Raw genomic sequence first — 21,026 nt, 5'->3', positions numbered from 1 at the left:
CCATCTTGCTAGAGTGACTGAGTGAGAGTTAGGTACTTGAGTTGTTCAAAGTGACTTACAAAACTGCATTTTGATGATATAGCCTCAAATGAGAGTCCTTGAATTGCTAGAGCCACTTTTCTTTTTTAACTAGAGAGCGTCCAGCCTGAGAACAAAGTTGATGCATGTAGTGAGGCCAGATTGAGAAAATCAAAGGGACTGGAACCAGAGGTTCTTGTCTCCTGAAGCTCCCCCTGCAACTCTGGAATTTTCCATTGATTGAGCCAGTTAAATTTTTTTTTACATAAGTGATTTTTTGAATTTGCAACTGAAAATATCCTAATCAATACTTCATATTACTACTTTGACTCCTCCTTCTGCCTTCCCATGTATACTCAACTCTCTGTGGTTAGATTCAGAAACTAACTTACTAAGCACTGTGTTGTTGCCATGCCGTCCTCTGCTGACCCAGCAAGTTCTGCAGCAAGTTCTGATTCTTGTTTGCTTCAGGTCAAGATAATCTTTTCTCCTGGTACCTACCTCTGGTTTTATCTTTGAGGCAGAAAGGAAAGCCAGCTAGAGTCCCCAAATGGAGTCCATTCTCATTCCCTTACTGCATCTTCTTCATCTTCTTCTTGGACTGTAATGATGAGAGTAAAATGTGTGATAAATGAGTCAAACTTTATTGGATAGTAGGCATTGTACCTGCAAAATCATCTTTTTGCCTCTTAGTTACCCTATGTAAGTGCATGTGTGTGTGTGTATATGTGTGTGGAGAGAGAGAGAGAGAGAGAGACAGAGACAGAGACAGAGAGAGAGAGAGAGAGCTTCCTATTACTGTACATAAAATGTCTGAAAACCACAACTTTTTTTTTCAGTGAAAGAAGACAATTTATTTAAAGGCGAGGGAAAGGAAGAAGAGAGAAAAAGGGCAGACTGCTACTTCGGATGAGTAGGAAATATTAGAAAGTGAAATATTCATGGATTTCTTGTCTGCAGCTCCTTTTATTGAGACCCTTGTCCTGCATAGGCTCCTGCAATCTAATTGGCTCCCTGGATGTCTTTGGTCTGCCCCTTGGATTTTTTTCTGGCTATTTGACCTTTCCCTTTCCTTTGGTAGAGGGTAAGATTATGGGTGGGGGACTTAAAGACAGGTATCCTTAGGTTAAGTAAAGGGAAAGTGTGCTGTTCTTATGTTAATCACACTAAGGGAGGCCTTTCTGAGCTTAATTTCTTTGCCTTTATCTTTCTAATTGCTTAAATCTAATCTGCTGTGGCAGAAGCCACCTCTAGCTGCCCTTATTAAATCTCTCCATTAACTTTTAACGAAGTTTAGTGAGAACTTCATCCTATCTTTCCTCTACCTAGGGTGCCCCGTCCCTACTTTTGCCCCTCTGAGACAACCATCCAACTGCTGTTGGGGAAATAAGCGATCACCAATCTTGCTTCTTCAAACTGAATGGGGTTGTCGTTGGGAGTAGTGGACGGAAATTTTCAGCAGGGAGATTTTTGACACCTCTAATTTAAAAGAGAGGTTTATTATGGCCCGCGGCCCACGGTCAGCCAATTCCAAGGCAGAAATGACATGGTGGAGAAAAGTTCTCACATTATGGCGGCCAGGAAGCAGACAGAAAGAAGCAGCCATGGAATGAGTGGCTTCAGGCCATGCCCCAGTGACCCACCTCCTCCTAGGTACCACCTTCTAATAGCAAGTCAGCTATGCACCCATCAGTGCACCAGTCCACCAATGAGTACAACACCTTCATGGTCCATTCACCTTTCACACACATGAGACTTTCATGGAATGTCCAGTTCCTGACCATAATAATGTTGTGTGTACCTGCATTCCTGCATGTGTGTGCATGTGTGTATGTGTGCATGGTGCTGTGTATTAGACCAGGGCCTCTTATGTGCTATCTACTCTGCTGCTTCTATGGATAGTTTATGCCCAGGGTTGCAGCTTAGAAACTGTACCTGGAGGGGTTGTCTAATTTGTGTAAATCACGCAGCTTTATAGATCATAATGTAGGATTCTGCACTCAATTGCTATCTTTATATCTTTAAGTTCTCATTCTGCTTTAGAGAAATGAAACCAGAAATCTTACATATTGCATGGTGAGTGTGGCTTACACATGAAAGGAAGTACGGCACTTTAATCAGTAGACCCATACTTAAAAATAGGCTTTGGCTTGACGTCAAGAAGATTGCAAATAAATACATATAACTTCAAACAAAATGCTTAAGATCTGTGTGATTCATTTTTCACGATTTCTCAATCTCCCAACACTTTCAGATAATTCTCACATTCAAGAGATCTTTATGATTTTTTTTCCCTGTTTTTGAACATGAGTTTAAAAACATAAACAGGATCATGCCAAACATATTTTTTCCAGTCACAATAATCTGGTGGAATCTTTCTGTGTCATACATATACGTCATTCTCCTTCACTATAAGCACAAAATGCTTTCAACTGTAAGGATGTATCATAATTCAACAACTTCGCAGAATTAATGGGCATTTGGAGGCTATCCCTTATCAATTATATGCTTTCGTAAGTAACGTTCCATCAAGCATCGTGGCACAGGTGTGTGGGGGGGGCATTAGTGACAGAAGAAATAGCTTGAGGTTCTGATTCTATTGAGTAAGTGGTTCAAAGAGGAAAATGAACATTTTGAGGCCTCTATCTTTAACAGGCTTCTAATCTGCACCTGGGCAAAGCAGACATGTACATCACTTTTTCTCTGATATCATGGAGAGAAATGGGGGTCGACGAAATGTCATGGAAAGACAAAAAGAGGGACTAAGGTGTTCAGGTGAGTGGATGACTGAGACTGCATGGAGGAGGTGGCACTTGAATCCCAGCTACAAGGACAGCAGGACAGGGACCCTAGGTTTGTGTATCTGTGTATCATTGTGTGTGGCGCTGTGCCTGCCACTTGGTCAGACTCTGTTGGACCACTTAGTGGATGAACAGCAGGTAGAAACGGAAGAGGAGAGTGCTCTGGGACAAAATGACAAAGCCTAGGAGCAAAAATGGAAAAAGTGCAATGTGTTCTGAGGATCAGGAATTGCCAGATATGGCTGACCCATTACCCTGCAGGGTGACATGTTGACAGAGAGGTGTCAGAGACATGAACTTTTTAGGCACAAATCCACAAGACACTTGGGATCACCTAGAAAAGAAAAAAAATCTGGGGTATATGTTGAAGTTGGATAGAGAATTCAGGGACAGATCAGAGATTTGAATGATACAAGCCAGATGGAGGGATCCATGTTCTTTATCAGTTCCCCAGCAGCCCCACCCTGTATGAATATGCTGCTGTGGCAATCTGCATGCTTCATCTTGGGGGACAGTTTCTGCTTTAAATCCAAGTGAAACAGCCACGGGGAAGAAAAACTACAAGGTTCCAGTGGAAGAGAACCACTTAGTTTTAGCTGCCACTCTGTCTATGCCCATAAAAAACACCTTTGTATCCCACTGATTAGAACACGCAGCTGATCTCATTTAAAAAAAAAAAAAATCCAGTGGGACTTTAATGACCTGAGCCCAAAAATATAACTTGACAGGCATCAAACATTCAGCAGTGCTCCAAATAACCTCTTGTTGGAGCCAGCCCTGTACAGGGCCACGTGGATGTCAGACACATACAGTTCGAGTCACGCTGCCATAGCTGAGATGCCTGGATTGCGATGGAATCTCAGGGGTACAGACCAGGGAGGAGCCATTGATCAGAAGAACAACACTAGTGTTCACCATCTCTGCAGAAGGAGGGGTGTTGGTGGTGAGGGGAAGAGTTGCGGCTTGGGGGTGATTATAGCTCCACAGCAGAGTGCTACAGGGCTGGTTGGTGTTACAGGGGCATCAGACAGAAGCCTGCTAGGTGTACAGGACATGACCTTACCCTTCTTCTGACACTCACCCAGAAACAATCAGAAGGAACATTTCCCCTAAGCACACTCATGAACAGAATGTTCTGCTGTCTTCAGGGATTTAGGAATTTCAGGGTTGACAGTTATAGCCAGAAGGTCATCTTACAAGCTGCTCTTCATTCACACAGCTCTGTAATTAGGTCATTTTCAATTCCCATCCTATCAAAAGGCCAACTAAGACAGGATGGGTTAAAAAGTGTACCCAGATTCTACAGCCAGGAGGAATTGAGACTTCAACCATGATCTTTCAAAACCACAGCCTGGGTTCTTACCACAGCGCTCAACAGCCACGTGGCTAAAGTCCCACCTTTGAAGCTGTGTACTGCAGCCGCCTTCCCAGATGGCGGAGCTGTGTCCTGAGCAAGGTGTTCTCAAAGGGGTTAGTGGACATACTGCCTATGTGATACTCATTCAATGCATGGACTGTGATGAGTGAGGCCTCAGGTGACAGTTCAGGAGACAGAGAGATGACAGGGCTCTGGGAGCTATTCCATGGAATGCTGCAGTCTGGAGGGAATGCACGAGGCCAGTGGCATTTCGGAGGCCGGGTCCCAGGTCTTGGATCGCTAATGAGTGTGATCCTTGTTTATTTAGCCAGGGGTTTTCTCAGACTCTCTCTCTGTCTCTCTCTTTCTCTGTGTGTCTCATTTCCTTTTTCTCTGTTTCTTTTTTACTTTCTCTCCCTTCCTCCTTCCCCTAACCCTTCACTTCTTCCCTCACCCTTTTCTCTCTCTTTTCTTTCCAGATTTCTCTTTTTTCAGCTGAAAATATTTCTGCGATTTATCACATGCTTAACTCTCTGCTAAGTCGACAGTATAACACACACCACCTCCTCTCATCATAACAAACATGAAGAAGCTGGAGCTCAGAGTGGCGACCTGATTGATGCCTATGGTGCCTTTTGGCCTCTGCGCCCTGCCCTCCTCACCTCAGTAACAGCAGCAGCCACAGGCCCTGACTCTGTACAGGCTGCTGCTTTAAGTGCTTCTTTTATGCCAGCTTATTCTGTCCTCAACACTACACTGGAAATTGCTGTTATCGCCAATTAACAGATGAAGAAATTGAGGCATGGAAAAATTTAGTGATTTGTCCTAGGTCACCTACCCAGTAAGTGACAGAGCTTGGATTATGTGTCCTAATACTTTGTGACAAAATAGGAAGACATTCCTTAGTTTTGGGTTAGTTTCACATTAGAAATCTGCAGTGGTTCACCAGGATGCCAGGGCACTGAGAGTGGTCTCTGAACTGAGCTGGGAAGTGATGCCAGTGACAGCCCTGGAGAGTGGGGGTGGGGAGGGTGACGAGACAGCAGCAGCCACAGACTTGGCCCTTGCCAGGGAAGGCCTCAGTCCCCTCCCTTGGGTTGGCATCTCAGCCCTGGGCAGTGCACAGAGCTGAGCTGTGGCTTGCAGAGACCAGCCGAGAAAACCCTAGGGCAAGGCTGGCCAGCCTTGGCTGCCAGATGTGAGAGCTGCTGTGTGGAAGAGGGATCCAGGTAGCTGCTCTCCCAAGAGCCAGACAAGAAAGAGTAGGCTTCTGTTTGGGCAGCAGGAGGGGAATTTTAGGGAGACAGAGAAACACATTCCCACCGGTGTGCAATGTCCGACCCTAGAGAGGTAACCACTGAGGGTCCTCCGGCATGAGGTGAAAGCTGCCCTTAAGTAGATTTCTTGCTTATCTCTGTCCTCTTCTTCCAGGATACAGTATCAATCTTCAAAACCCCATAGCCCCAGAGCTCTTTCTTGATGAAGCCCTCTCTGACTGGCTACCACCTGTACCTATAAAACTCAAAGTTCAATTCAGAGACTTGGGGTGCAGGTCAGCACTTGCTTCTCAAGTAGGGGTCCTTGGTGGACTGAGGCTTAGAGTAGTCATTTGGGTGATGGAAGTCTTAGACTCTGTGTGTGTGTGCCAGCTTTATAGTACTACAGTGAAATGCCTAATACAATGAACTCATAAAGAGAAAAGGATTTGTTTAGCCCAGGGTTCTAGAGCTTCAAGTCCAAAAGTGGGCAGCCCCACTGCATCGGGGCACTGGCGGGGTACAGATGGTAATGATTGGTAGCATGTTTTAGAGAATCTATCTCAAACCAGGAGGCAGAGGAGGAGGAAGAGGCAGAGGAGTGGCTGAGCCTATAACTCTGTTGAAGGTGTACCCTCTGGGCCTCCCACAAGGTCCGTCCCAAGCATTCTGCTGCCTCTCTCTGGTGCCACCCTGGAGAGCAGTCTTTAACATATTGGCCTTTGTGGGACATTCAGCACCCAAATTATAGCCCCTTAGAAGCTGGTCTGGCTTATCCTAGTCTCCTCAGTAACACCAACACATCATTCTTTCAGCAACTATAACCTCTCTGCTTTAAGCATTGGGCACCACATCACCTAGGGTCAGTGTCTCCTGGTCTTAGTGGTTTCCTGCATGAATACTTTTTTCAGATGTTCAGACAACAGTTGCTGGCACTTTGCATTGCCAAGCACTATCTCTAAGGATTATCTCATTTAATCCTCCCAACACCCTGTGAGTTGATGTAATATTTATGACAGTATTACGGAGAATAAAACAGAGGCCCAAGTACTCAGCTTCTGAGAAACAAGCTTGGATGAATGTGATGCTAAAACCCTGGGTGTCCGCATCTGGGTTTGTCTCTGACTTATTCTCCCACAAAAAGAAATCAGGGAGCTTTTGTGGGAACTCACAGTTCTTGGTGAGCATATCTGAATGTAGCAGTTGTTATATGTAGTTATGCTACTTGTAGAAATCTCTACTTTGCTTTTTAAATAATCAGTGAGATGGTGCTTTTAAGAAGACAAAATAGTGTTGAATCAGTGCTAGAGAAGAATCTTCTTGGAAAATGTGAGAATTGAGCAGGGTATGACCTAGAAAATGTTATCCCAAGTCTTCTGAGAGGTGGTTGAGACTGGTGAGACTTAATCATGGTACATGTGACTGTTAATTTTGCATACTTGGAAGGCTGAGGCAGAAATATCACTGAGTTTGAGGCCAGCCTAAACTATATAGTGAGACCCTGTCTCAAAAAATAAAACACACAAAGAATCATGGTACATCAACTTGAATGGATTAAGAAACAGCAGATAAATGAAACAGAGTTCTGGGCATATTTGTGGATGATTGACATGTAGGCCAGCAAACTGAAGGAAAAAGACCCACCCCAGATGTGGGAGGCACCAACTAATAGGCTTGTAGTCTGGATGGAATAAAAAGGGAAAGAAGAAGGAAGTGTTTGAAAGCACTCCAATCTTTTCCCTAACCTTTGGACACTGCTTTCAGTTTCTTCAGCCTTCCAACATAGACTCACACCAGTGACTCTACCACGAGCTTCTGAGCCTTCCATCTTATACTAGGGCTGCATCCTGGCTATGGCTTTCATCTCCTTGGGCTGAACAGCTACCAGATCCTCTGGCTCTCTAACATGGAGATAGCCATGTGGACCCTTGCACCTCTGATCTTTCAAATCCCCTTGCATAATTATACATATCTTTTCTATTGGTGCTATTACTGTGCAACAACCTAAGTAATACACTGATGCTGGTCGACAACTTTGATATATTGATATAGCCAATCAGAGGCCTTTGTGAATGTTCTTCTTCTGTCACTCTCTTATATGAGAATATGCATAAAAATGCCTTGTACAAGGACTGACACTGGAAATGTACCTTCTAGAAGTTTCCAGAGCATCAGTGTAGATGTCATTTGATTTCTTTGTTTCTGTCACATCTCTGGTCCAGGGTGATACAAACCAGTGCCATCATGAGCTCTGGACAGAATCCTGCAAGATCACCAACCAGGTCACCTTCCCTGTTCTATGCTCTTTAAGATGGGAACACAAACTCCAGTTTTGAGAGAAATCTCCAAATTTTGAGAGAAATATAAAGGATTTTTATCCCCTCAAATTATCTGGAGTTTGGAAGAAATCCTCCAAGGTATGAGTGTTTAATCAACTGACCTTTTACCGTAACAGGCAAATCTGAAGCCACAAATAAATTGAAAATATACATTTAGTTAATTAGTTAATTAATCTTGCAGTTTTTTGAGACAGAGTCTCTTCTAGGCTGGCCTTGAACTTACTTTGATCCTCCTACCTAAGCTTATCGAGTGCTGGAATTATGCGTGTGCACCACCATGCCTGGCAAAGGCACACATTTTATAAAAGATTTTTCACTTAGCCAGACACTCAGTGTGCTTTTCTAATCAGAACATTTCTTGTACATGTAAATGCTTTCATATGCTTAAAATGAATGCTCTGTTTAACTTCAGGTGTGATTTTCCCAACACCTTGAGATCCCTAAAACATCACTTCAGTGCTAAAGGGCATGGAGTCTCTTTTCGTGCTGAGATGAGAAACTGTGTCTGGGGAAGTGACTGGTGTACATCAGAAAGCCTCATCTATACCAAGCTGCGCCACTTCTGGGTTTCTCTCTGTTCTGTGCTTTTACGTATCCAAGATATCTGAGCATCTCTGTGCTTAGCTGCCATCATGAACGCTTAATCTTGATCTCCCTTTTGGTTTTGCTGGCATTGTTTTCATTTTATTTTTTTCTAGTTTTGAGGGGGAAATCTTCAACTATAAAAGTAGAGGCTACAATATCGTTAACTCCTATGCACTCCTCCACCAGCTTCTACAGTTACTAACCTGTGACCAGTACTCATAACTACACATAAAACTCTGGTCTTTCCTTCAGTTCAGGTGACTTCAAGTGCAATCCAAACATTGTATAATTTTAATACAAATGTCTGTGTGTGTTCATTCTCACATACAACCGTGTAGGAATCCTTTCATTCATACATATATATATATCTGTAATTATCAAAACTAAAAAATGAATAATTCTTAGTAGAACTGAATTTCCCTCATTCTCTTCTGTCACTCTTTTCTTCTCTCTGCTGATTTCTTAGAATCAGTATCCAAAATCAGAGATTGAGTCCCCAGTGATCAGGTAGGATGGTTGGTTGATCATTCTAACTTCTGGCATTAGAACTATCTGCTGAATAATGAGAAATAAACTGCAGAATAGGGACACTTTATGAAAGAAGTCATCTGCAGGAGTCTTTATGCTTCTTGAGCTTCTTTCTCCATGGCATGTTTGTCAGATATGGTACACAGGTATTACCTGCCTGCAGCAGAGAGGAACCAAGCCAGGGGGTGTCAGATCAAGAAATCCCCACATTGAGACCATCCACGTTTCCTGACTTGTAACAAACTCTCAATACAGCACTCATCTGATTAAAATTACAGCCTCTAATTTTGTGGAGTTCATGAGGTCCCTATCTTCTATGTAGGAGATCAGGTAGCCTTTACAAGAATCCTATAAAATAAGTGCCTTTATTATTATCATTATGCAGAAGAGGAATCCCCAGGGTGGAAACCTTGAAACACTTCTCAAGGTCACCTAGCATCAGCATTTAAATTCAGATGTTCCTGATTCAGGAGCTCATGGCCCTAATTTCTACAACACACCCATATCATATATAGCCACATCATAATATATATACAAGGCAACTGTAATCTTCAGTGTTCAGGTATGTACCTCAAGCCAGGCATGGTGGTGCAGGCCTATATTCAGAGGACTCAGGAGGCTGAGGCAGGAGGATTGTGAGTTGGAAGCCATCCCGGTCTCTAAAGTGATATCTTTCTGCACCCTCCCCAATACCCAAAAAAAATTCCAAACCCCAAAACCCTCAATTGACTTTTTTTTCTCCTTTTTAGAATTCTGCGTGAATTGCAAAATAAATTCACATTTAAAAATTTTCTATCCAAATATTTCACAAACACGGACATGATTTTCCTATATCCACATCTGTGAAGTTGCAGAGAACTAAATAATCAAACACTGGAAATCAGTCCCAGACCCAGGACCTGTCTGTTCTCACCTCCCACAGCCCAGGGCTTGCGCCACACGGTCCCCGCCTCGGCTTGCCCCTGCTTGCTCTGTCTTATGCTTTCAGGAGCAATCAAAGCCCTTTTTAGAAAATATTGCCTGGTCTTCTGTGGCCTTGGGTGGACGAAGTTTTCCACTAGACTTTTTTTTTTCCAACAGCCACACTGGCCCTTCAGAAGATGTTACATGAGGCTCCACACCTACTTCAAACATTTTTAGGGGCCCCCTTCTGTGTGTGATTGCCAGGATCCTTGAAGAGAAGGAGCCCAAGTCTGGTCATAGTGTTTACAGAACCGACTTTTTCTCACACTTACCCAAACACCACACTGCAGCAAGGCAGCTGCTCCTTGGGGCCGTCTTCCTGCCCCAAGTTGTTTTCCCATGTTTGTGTCCCTGGTCTTTCTCTCCTTTCCTTTTTAAAGAGATTTTTCCCTAAGTCTTCGGGTTGCTGAACAGCTGTGCTCTGATATTAGATAGAATGTTTTCTGTCCTTACTACAAGCTTAGGAACAAAAGCGTTTTAAGAACCCTGATAAATGAACAAGGTCTCTGGGAAGATGAAATGTTACCAACATTTCAAACAATCAAAATCCTTGTGCATCCTGAAGGGTCTGCCCTTTCAAAGCTGTTTCGGGTGGGTATTTTGTCTCGGGGCTTTGCAGACTGTGATTTTTTTTTCAGTCTCCCTATCAACCTGGCATGGGAAAGTCAGCCAGAAGATGTCCCTTCTGTGGCCTCAAAGCCCTGTACACACTTTCCCACAGGCTGTTTGTCGGGAGTTGGAAGCCTCTTTGGAGAGGTATGGCGTTCTTGGGGGCAGGAGAAGCCAAGGCCGGGCTTCCTGGTGACTGGGACCTTTTGGGAGGTTCTGAAGTCATGCTTCACCTCGGGGTTCTTGCAGGCACCTTGGTCAAGTGCTACCTGTCTGTGAGCACTGTGCCAAGTGCTGAGTACCTTAATCTGTGAAGCAAGCTTGGAACATCCAGGCCTATGAACCCACCCCTGACATTCAGTATAGGAAAATGAGAATCAGAAATGCTGAACAATCTGCCCAAGGTGTTCTACAATTTTTTTTTTTTTTTTTTGCAAGATTGCTGCAGTTTTAAAGGAGGTGAGCAGTCATTATTCAAATTTCTGGTGTTTTGAGCTCTGAAGCATCTTTTTTCCTTTGGTAAAAATGAAACCCTTGCATATCGGCCCATGATGGGCAGCCAGGGAGCTCAGGCTGTTTTGCCTTCCTGGAACTTCTAAAGCAGAAAGCCCTCTTTCCTTCATTCTCTTTCCTCACTCCCAGTTCTGCCTCTCATCTATAACCCTGGGGTGGGCTGGGTGGGGGAAGCAACATTTTCCTGAATTTCTCATTTTCATGCTGTCTCAATCCCAGGCCATTTGCTGTGGCTTGCTAGCAGCTCAGTCTGGGGCCCAAACCCAGATAGTTGTCCCCAGTCTGAGCTTCTCTCTGGTGCTGCCTTCCATGGGAACAGAAAGGTCAAGGCTTAGAGTAAGATGACAGATGGAAAGAAAAGCCTCCCCCAACCCGGGAGCTCCGTGAAATCCTACATTATGGGATTTTTCCTGGTTCGGGCTGTGAGGAGAACCCTGAAGGCTCACAGCTGAGATGGACAACACATAAAGGGACACGGGCACTGCTCAGCACAGTGGGGACAGACAAGCAGCGCTCCCGAGGAGGGCCGTGGGGTGCTGGGGAAGGACAAGGGAGGGGAGGAGAGGGAAGAAAGGGAAACGATCTGCGTCCTGATTTCATTTCCTGCCTGTTGGCCTCCGGCCTGCTCCTCTGAAGACGATGGCTGTGAAAAACACAGGGCGAGGGGGAGGGACGGAGGCTCCACGCGGGGAAGGATGTGGAATCCACCCAAGTTCAGAGACCAGACAGAGCGTGTCAAGGCATCTGTTCTCTGGCATTTTTAAGATGAGGATTCAGATTCCCCACGTGGGAAGTTCGGGGATGGGGCTGCAGGGAGACAGAGGCATGCAGTGGCAATAGGGTGCTGTGGATGAGGGTGGGGGTACAGCTGTGCTTGAGATATTTGCATCCGAACTCAGAGCAGGTTCGTGTCACTAAGTCCACAAGCGGACAGCCAGGAGGGACGGGGAAAGGCCCCAAATCCTGTCCCTGGCCATACTTCTTTTCCTCCTCTGCCTTCATCTCTCCCAATTTCCTTTCCTTTCCTTTCTCTTTTCAAGACTTGCCGGCCACGGACCCCAGGGGTTTGAGCATAAGCACTACAATAATGTGCTCCCACAGAGCCCCTTCTGCATCCTTGTTTATTGTATTTTTTAAATTTTGAAATGATTTCACTAAGTTTCCTAAGCTGACCCCTCAAACTCACCATCTTTCTGCCTCAGCCTCCTTGTGCTAGGATTATAGGAGTGTACTACAGTGCCTGGCCCTTTGAAGCTTCCCATCAGCTCTTTGGGAAAACACAGACAAAGCATCTTTCTTTGTGGGTTTTCATGTCCATAGTGGTAAAAAAAAAAAAAAAAAAGTGTTGTGCAGGACAGAGCTGGTGGGGAAGCCCCCAGTGCAGTAAGCTTGGGAGGGGTTCCTTCTAGAAAAGAAAGGAAGGGAGAAAAGCAGTAGGTTCTGATGCCCAGACATGGCGAGTCTGCTTGAAGAGCTGTTGTCCCTGAGCTGCCCTCTGTGCTCCTGAATGAAGAGACTCCAGGCTCCCATGTGCCACAAAGCCACGGAAGGGCAAAGCCATTTCTGGAGCCTCCCCTAGATGTACACTGGGGCATTGCGAGTTGGGTAGGGAGTGGGCAGTGGTGGCCACAGTGTGGCATGGGGAAGGTTGTACGAGGTCTATACCAGCTAAGCCATCCCAGGTCCTCCTTCCCTCTCACTAGCTTTCGCTTCTCCTTTGGCTGAAAAGAGTTAATCTTAAATACGCTCCTTGCCTCATTGGGAAACAGGACTGAGCGAGATAAAGTTTGGAAAGTTGTCCGAAACAGTGAAAGAAACTCTTCACTGTGACTGTTGTTCTGCATTTCAGGGAGCGGAGGAACAGGAAGCAACAATAGCCTGCCCCGTCCTCCTCTGCCAGCATCGGCCAAGCCTCTGTAGCTGCGGTGGCTGCGCCCTGCCAGAAGCTGTGGGAGGAGAGGGGCTCCGGGAGCCAGCAGCAGCCGTTGGAGCCCAGAGAGGAGTGTGGCCGGCTGAGCCTATGGTCGGCAGAAACCGCCCACGTCCCTCCTTGCCTGGCCCACTCCAAAGCCCAGGGAAGTCAGAGTTTCTGTGGAAACAGAAGCCACGCCTGCTGGACCAGCCTGGGCTGGGGGCGGGGGGCTGCTCTCTGCCAAATGATGCCAGTGGGCTTGGAGGGGGAGCGACAGCTGGAGGGTAGACGTTCGAGGCAGTTGGAGCCCACTCCTGCCAGCCTGCCCAGGGCCTGGGGTCTGCTGCCCACTCCCAGTTCAGGCAATTTGTAGGGGGCTCTGAGTGGAGCCAGGACGAAGCTCAGAAAGACTGTGGGTGGGATGCCGGTGAGGTCTGGGGCCAGCAAGCAGGGCAGAAGGTACCCACCGCTCATCCAAACCAGAAGGAGAGTTTATCGAGCCAGGCAGGCCCTGGCTGGCTCTTCTGCCAGTGGAGGAGGCCCCTTGGTTGGCTGGAAAGTACCACAGGCTCTCCTGAGGCTCTTGTTGCCCTGTTACGCCCCCTCCCCCCCACACACAGAGCTCCATCCTAAGGAAGGCACCCATATGGCTGAGCCTTCTTGGTCTACTCCTTGGGCACACGTGTCTCTTCTGCCTGGCCACAGCCAAGAAGGGGTGGCTTGTGGGGCAGGGACCAGGAAATGGAGCCCACAGTGGGGTCTGGCTGATGGGTGACTCTGTTCTGTGCCTTAGGATTTTCAGGTTCATCCTTTGGATAGTTTTACCCTCTTAGATCTGGAGCAGAAGTCACTGTGACCTGGCCTCTGACACTACCTGGCCCCTAATAAAAAGGATCTGTATCCTCTCCTTCAGGACACAACAGCTAAGGCCAATTTAAACTGTATAACGTGGTTTTCAAAAGTGGAATGAATGTACAGCAGTTTCTATGCACGATCCTGAACCTGGGACTATGGCTTCACTCACCCGAGGAACCCCTAATACCTGTGTCAGCTTTACCAACCTCTCCCCAAGGCTTCCTCAGAGTGTGACTCTGCCTTTCTGGGCCTGTCTCATTCTGTTTGCCTTTGCTATAACTGAAAGTTACCAACTGAGTACTTTATAGAGTAGAGGTTTACTTGGATTATGTTTTCAGAGTCTGGGAAGTCCAATAGCATGGTACTGTCATCCAAAGTGGGGCTTCTGGCTGCATTGTAACAAGTGCAAGGCATCACAGGGCTGAGTAGCAGGCTGGCTTGGGGATGCCTTCCTCCTCCTCTTCCTCTTATTTTTGAAAAGGCCTCCATGGGGTCTTTTCCCTCATGATCTCAGCAAATCCTGATGATCTCTTAAACCCCCACCTCCAAATGCCATCAACATGAATTCTGAGGGCCAGGGATTTAGCTCAGTGGCATAAGCACCTGCCTGGCAAGTGTGAGGTTGTGAGTTTGATCTCTGGTACCAAACAAACAAAAACCATAAGAATTTTGGGGTTTGGTTTTCAATACATTGTTGGGGTGGGGGTGGGGGCAGGGCAGGGGAGGGGGAGGGGTGGGGTATGCATTGAAACCACACTAGAGTCTCCACTTTCTCACCCTGAGAGGAGGAAGAAAGGAAGTTTTCTTCCAAAGAAGACTCAGTAATAACATGAGCAATAGCACTGCTAGCTAATGCATGCTAATAATCTACTTTCTATATTTTTCTTTTAATTCTCACCAAGAGCAAACAAATACACAAAATACCTTGCAAGGCTTCTCCCTCAATTCCCCCCACTCGCCTGGTGTAAAGGTCCATCACTGCCGCTTTCCCTCTGGGCTCACCAGATCTCTGTCCCTCTTTCACAGACATCTGGGCCTCCACTAGTGGTTCAGCTGCTCATGGTTTTTGCTTCTCTGGAAAGTGGGGACAAACACAAGGGCGACCATGTGGCTGTAACCTCTCGACACATGGCCTTCAAAAAGATTACGGAACTTGTTCGAGCAGCTGTGAGGGAGCCGTGATTGGAGCCCAAGGGCAGTTTCCTCCGAAGCTCCCACTCTTTCTAGAAAGTCTCTGTTCATCTCATTGCCTACTGCTTCTTATTTGCCTTACTCAATTATCTCCTCGAAGGCACCATGAAGTTTTAACCCCCTAGCTTCTTTCCCCTGTTCTACAGGGTGTCCCCTCTGGCTGATGCGCACACCCGGCCTCGGAGACCCTGACTTCAGTTCTGGATTCTTGCTCAAGCTTCTTGACCTTCCAGACCTTCTTCCCTTAACCAGCACTGTAACAGTCCACTTCCTTGCCTTCCCATCCTCTGTCAGCCCCTCTGTGGTATCAGACCGTCCTTACTGCCTTGGGCCTCTGCTGTAGTCAGGGGAGTATCTTGAGAGTGGGGGCTGAGTTCTACTGTCACAGATCTTCTAAACCCATGCACAGTACCTGCTGTTACCGAGTATTCCAAAGGTTTTTTTTAAAGTGCTAAACGCTTTGCCTAAGTGATCATATCCAACTTGCCTAATAACTCTCGATGACTTTACTTCCCTCTTTTGCCAAACAAAGAAATTAAAGGAAGAAAGTGGTGGCAGCTGCAGAATTTTAGTCACTGAGAGAGGATTAGTCAGGTTGGCTGGAGTATCAGAGGATTTCATCCTGAAGTTGAGGTTCACTGCACCCTGTTTTTACCTTACTTTGTACATTTTGAAGAAATTAGACCAGTTGTAAGGCTTATTCCTGCTTATTGGCCACGCCTCGGTTCCACTTCTAGAGGGACATTAGGTTCCTTGTCCAAGATGGCAGAGCTGCAATGTAGCAGAGTCAGGCCTTGGACGATGGATACTTGCTGGAGGTCACTTAAGATAGTGACCTGGGTAGGTAAATAGCAAGTTAGAGGTTATTTGGTTCCAGGCCACTCATTAGCCATTAATATGGAGTTTACAAGCAGAAACCCAAAGGCCCTCAGTTTTTTTTTTTCTGGCTTCAGGTTGATAAAGGAAACAGGAGACCGATGATGTTGCTCAGCAGCACAAGGGCCTCCCTGGTAAGTGCAAGATCCTGAGTTCAGTTCCCGGTACCAAAAAAAAACCATGGAGAAATGAGTAGACAGTGACACATACACAATGACACAGTCAGCAGGTGTTCAAAATAGCAGCTGAGTAGATCTCTTTCTGGGGCAGAGCTGCTGGGAAAGAGACCTGTGTGAATAGTCTGGCTTTGGGCACAGGTGTACATAACTCTAAGTTTGGATGAACCAAGGTGCTGTTACGTTTCACAGGCAGCCTGCCTACCCCAACTGTCATGTGAGTGACAGAAAGAGGAGCTTAACTCCAGCACTAAGACTTTATGATTGGCTTTGTCTTCACTTTTTAAAAAATCTTTTTGAGACAGTTTTATTATACAGTTCAGGCTGCCTTGAACTCTCTTTGCAGCCCAGGCTGGCTCGAACTCACAGTGATCCTCCACCTCAGCCACCTGAGTGCTGGAATTACAGGCGTGTGCCACCATGTCCAACATGGCCTTGTTTTCAAAGTGGAGAAAATATTAAACAGGTACAGCATTCAGACTGTGAATTTTCAAAATTCACAGAGAACAGCCTCTCACACACCTCCATGTGGGCTGTTTGAGATTTGTCTGAAGCCAGCTCTTTCTGGAACTGGGCTTCCCTCCATCCCTATCATGGGAATGCCTGGATTCTAATATCAGTAAATCCAGGAAAGTCAACTGCAGGAAACAGTCATTCAGTTCTCCACAGCCAAATGGTCTTGGTCTATGGCTCTCTCTGATTCTGTGCTGTTTTTCCTTAGGACAGTGTGGAGGACCAGAGCGTGTATGTGGCGTGGAGGGTGTGCTGGCTGTGGGCCATTCTCAAGGAAGCCCACAGCTTCCCCCAGGCTGGTTCATGATTCCAGTTCTGACTCGGAATCAGAAACTGGGTGTTATTCCACAGGGTGGTGGGAATCTGCCTGCTTCCCTGAAATGGATCCACCCTACCCACTTTGGAAAGGACAGGGAGAAGGATTTCATGATTCTGTTTCCAAGCCTAAAGGACAAGGTTGGGGGAGGGAGCAGAGGTTACCAGTGTTCAGATTCTAGGAATAAGGGCTGCCTAGGAAACTTACAAGGCTGCCAAGCACCTTTCATTCAAAGATCCCAGGATTATTCTCAGGAAGTAGGGAAGCAGGTGTCATGTAGCATGTCGGGAGATGGCTACTGATGGGAATCAGCTCTATTAAAGATTCAGGACTCTGACTTTCTGGGAGTCATGAGGTGCTTCTCTAGGGGCACACAGAAGAGTCTATCTAAAGACCTTTCCAGAAAGGCACAGACAGGTGGGACACAGTGACCCTAGGCTGCCCTCCTGAATATCGTATGAACTGCTTGGAAAGGCCCTTTCACACAACTATAGACATTCCTTTAATAAACCATTCATTAGTGCCAGAGATGGTTTACCATGACTACAAAATATATATGCTTTATTTCTACCTGGATTAAAAGTAAAGTTTAGTGTAGGAAATTTAAAACATGCCTTTGTAAAAGTATTGAAGAGGATTTCAAAAATGAAAGGTAGATGAGTCACTTTCCCATCACTGGGACAAAATACCTGATACTCACAACCTAAAGGTGGACAGATTTAATTTGTCTCAGTTTCCAGTGGGTTCAGTCCATGGTTGATTGGTTCCAAGGTAAAAATGGCAGTGCGGAGGAGAATGGCAGAGAAAATCTGTACAATCCACGTCAGCCAGGAAGCAGAGAGGGAAAGAAGGCGTTGAAGAAAAGAATACACCCTGCAGTGACCCACCAGCCTCTGAACAGCACACTACGACACGAACTCATCAGTGGATTAATCCCCCTCTAAACACGTTTGGAGAACATTCTAGATTTAAACTCTAACAGAAGGTGTTATGGATTAAGAACTGATGGTCAATTTAACACCAGCTGGATTACATCAGCATGGCACTGAGTGAAGATGTCCACCTGCGGAAAGTTGCCAGCATAAATAGAGAGATAGAGGAGAAGAAAGGCGTTAATGTGCTATTGTGTTGAGGTGTTGAGGCATTGTGGGTTCTCCTTCATGTTGCTGTTTGAGTCATTGGTTCTCCTGGAGGAGCTCTGGTCCTCACATCAAGCATTGCTTCCTGGTTCCAGAGGGGAAGACATGTGCTGCTTGGTCTCCAGGATGAACTACTCACGCTGGTTCCTGGCATGTAACCGACTGTGCTTGTCGGAGGAGGAGCTCGGGGGCTCCGTGTTGCTGAGGATGGCTGTGGTGCTTTTCAGGACAGCCCTGGTCTTCATTATGAGTGTGGCTTCTTAGCTCCAGCATAGAATTCTCAACCTACCAGCACAGCTCATTCAACCCGCTGGCATGAACTTTCTGGCTTCCACCGCTGACCTTTGGGCCTTCCCGGCATGGATGCCGTAAAAGACACTGGCGTGAGTCCTTCTTGTGCGCTCTGGACCTCTAGTTGGACTCGTGGGAGGCATTGTCATGAGCTCTGGGTTTTCATCTGGACTCATATGAGACATTGCTATGGGATTCAAGCTTTTGGCTAAATATTCTATGTCTTTGTTGTTGTGGATAGATTTCCTGCATTTTCTTGTGTTAACTCCTGGTGACCATTATAAAATAATATTATAAACTCTGTGTCCTGATTCTAATTGTTTTCTGCACAATCTCTAACTACAGCAGAAGGCCTGCATGTCTGTAGCCTTGTATATACTATCACTACTGCCTTTGGAGTGGAGAGAGAGCAGAGCCATGTGGTATTGAGATGGGAAAAGAAAGAGTGGTGACTTCACAGAGAGGAGTTTAACCTGTTCCCTCTTCATTGAGCTGCCTGTGAATCCAAAACTCAGTCCTCCTGCTTACTGGGGTGCCTGGATGTCCTTAGCTAGCTTTTCCTAACCCCACTTGTAAGCTTCTCAAGAGAGCTTCCTCTGGCAAGCAAACTATTCACATGATCCTTGCCCAATCTTATGTTCTCAGGGTCCAGTAACTCCCCCTTGCACATTAATGGTCTTATTAAGCTCAAAGAAAGATGGTCCATTCGAGATGTTCTCACTCAATGGAATTTATTCTCTAGGCAACTATGGACGTAGGAAGAGTTGTGTGTTTGAATCAAACTCTCTCCAGAGCTAGAAACCCAGCCTGGTAGATGCTACCCAGTATAGCAGAGAAACAACAGTAAGCTGCAACTACCTTCCTTAGCCCTGACTTTAACCAGCAGAGTGGAACTCTCAGAGGAGAGGGTGGACATGGTTGATATTGAGATGGAGAGTTAAGGTACCTGGCAGAGCCAAAATGTAGCTGGACCAAGGTTCAGAAGCAATTTGATGTGGTGGAAAGAAGGCTAAGATCCAAGGCTTGGGATACTTAGGCTCCAGCTGGTTCTGCTGTGATGAAGGAATTGGTGGCTGAAGGGACAATTCATTTGGAACATTTACTGAGCACCTGTTGCATGCCAGACATTGAGCAGACGTGGGGATACAAAGGAACAAGACCCACCCTCCATCCTTGAGGGTGCCTGAAGGCTGAACAAGTAAACAAGTTGTTCAGTACCATGCGATGAGAGTTTTTGTTCCTACCTCCTGTGACTTATGGTGACTTCCCTGTTCTCTATGTCTCTGCTCCTATGAAATAGGCCCACACTGTGGCCACAGTGCTGTACTGTGGGACACAACTCTCAGCACTCATTTCTCTCCAAATGAGGAAAAGCAGAAAACCCCAGAGCTCTGCTTCCTGGACTCCTTCGGCCCATAGACATCTGCCCTGCACAGCCACTGGAATCTGTCTGCTTGTTTCTTGCTGGAAATCAGCATCAGAACAGAGGCTTACAGTAAAGGGTATGCAGTAGACTCAGGGAGTATGGTCATGAGTAGGCAGTGTGGAAAAGGCATCGATTCTTCCCAGAACTCATCTCCTGGCCCATCCTGGAAAGGTAGACTGGCTGTGAATTTTCTTCAGCATTATGGCCTTCTACCAGAGGTACATGAGCTCCCAAGGGTCCAGAGAAACCTCACTAGTGGAATGAAAGGCTGTGGGGAACCCACTGGAACACAGAGCCTTGGACTTGGGGAAATGCAAGCCGGTTTTGTGACAAGGACAGATACCTACCACCATGATTGTTAGCCTTGCTCCTGTGACTTCCCCATTGACATTCACAATGCCAAGCAGATTCCACTCCACTGCCACCCCCACCTGGCCTGCTCATCCCCACTCCTGACACCTGAACATAGGAAATGACAGAATCGTCTTCCCACAGCCCATGGTCCTCCTAACAACACTGGATTTCCCTGGATCCAACTTCAAGGGGCTCTCAGAGCTCCTCTTTGCCAATACTAGCCACCGTTTCTTAGCACCTGCTCGAAATGCAGGCACATTAGATTCCACTATGGAAAGTTTGGCCTCCCTTCACCCACCGTCCTCTCCCAAGCCACTTTCCTTGCTGTGTGGTGAGGAAGAAGACCTTCAGGCCCGATGTAGAGGTTGGAGTGTCGCAGCCAGTGGTCTACTCCATGGGGTACAAAGGGTGCATGGAGTTAGGAAGAAAATAAACTTCTGTTGATTTTTAAAGGATCATTGTAAGCCAGAGGCTTTTGTTAAGAATAAGGCATTGATGTTGGCTCATCAGTTGTGGCAAAGGTGCCATAGTAATGTAAGCTATTAATATTAGGGAAAATGGGATGTGGACATACGGAAACTGTGTATATTGTCCTTACAACTGCTTTGGACACCTGAAATTATTCTAAAATCAAATCTTACATTAAAAATACCATGACTTAGCTGGGTATAGTGGTGCATGCCTGTAATCCCAGCACTCAAGAGGTTGAGGCAGGAGCATCACTGTGAGTTCAAGGCCAGCCTGGGCTGTATGGTGAATTCCAGGGCATTCTGAATTACCTAGCCAGGCTCTGTCTCAGACAACAAACCAACAAACAGCCTTATGCCCTTAATAGATGGTATTTTATGTGTTTTGTGCTGTGTGTACAATGTTGGCATTAAAGTTATAATCAAAATCTGGATTCTGTGGCAGGGTAGGACTCCAACTGGAGAGCAGTGTGCGCGGCAGATGGTGAGACTGGGATGGCTTGCGCTCTGTCAATTGCTCAGGGATGAAGGTTGCTCTTTC

The 21,026-nt window shown here is 46.2% G+C and overlaps 2 long non-coding RNA genes across 2 annotated transcripts in view; both read left to right on the top strand.

Annotated features, from left to right (window-relative positions):
- Positions 1–21,026, top strand: part of LOC111755054 (uncharacterized) — an 84,909-nt gene that overhangs the window by 23,746 nt on the left and 40,137 nt on the right. The gene's annotated exons all lie outside the window — the stretch shown is intronic.
- Positions 14,485–20,514, top strand: LOC134473463 (uncharacterized). Its single transcript, XR_010043674.1, has 2 exons — positions 14,485–15,937; positions 17,580–20,514. It is a non-coding gene; the product is annotated as an uncharacterized LOC134473463 (long non-coding RNA).

The sequence above is a fragment of the Cavia porcellus genome, unplaced genomic scaffold, assembly GCF_034190915.1.
Source record: "Cavia porcellus strain 051 isolate PalLab524CR breed Dunkin Hartley unplaced genomic scaffold, mCavPor4.1 scaffold_27, whole genome shotgun sequence".
Classification (NCBI taxonomy): Eukaryota; Metazoa; Chordata; class Mammalia; order Rodentia; family Caviidae; genus Cavia; species Cavia porcellus.
This window is presented reverse-complemented; position numbering and strand designations above follow the sequence as displayed.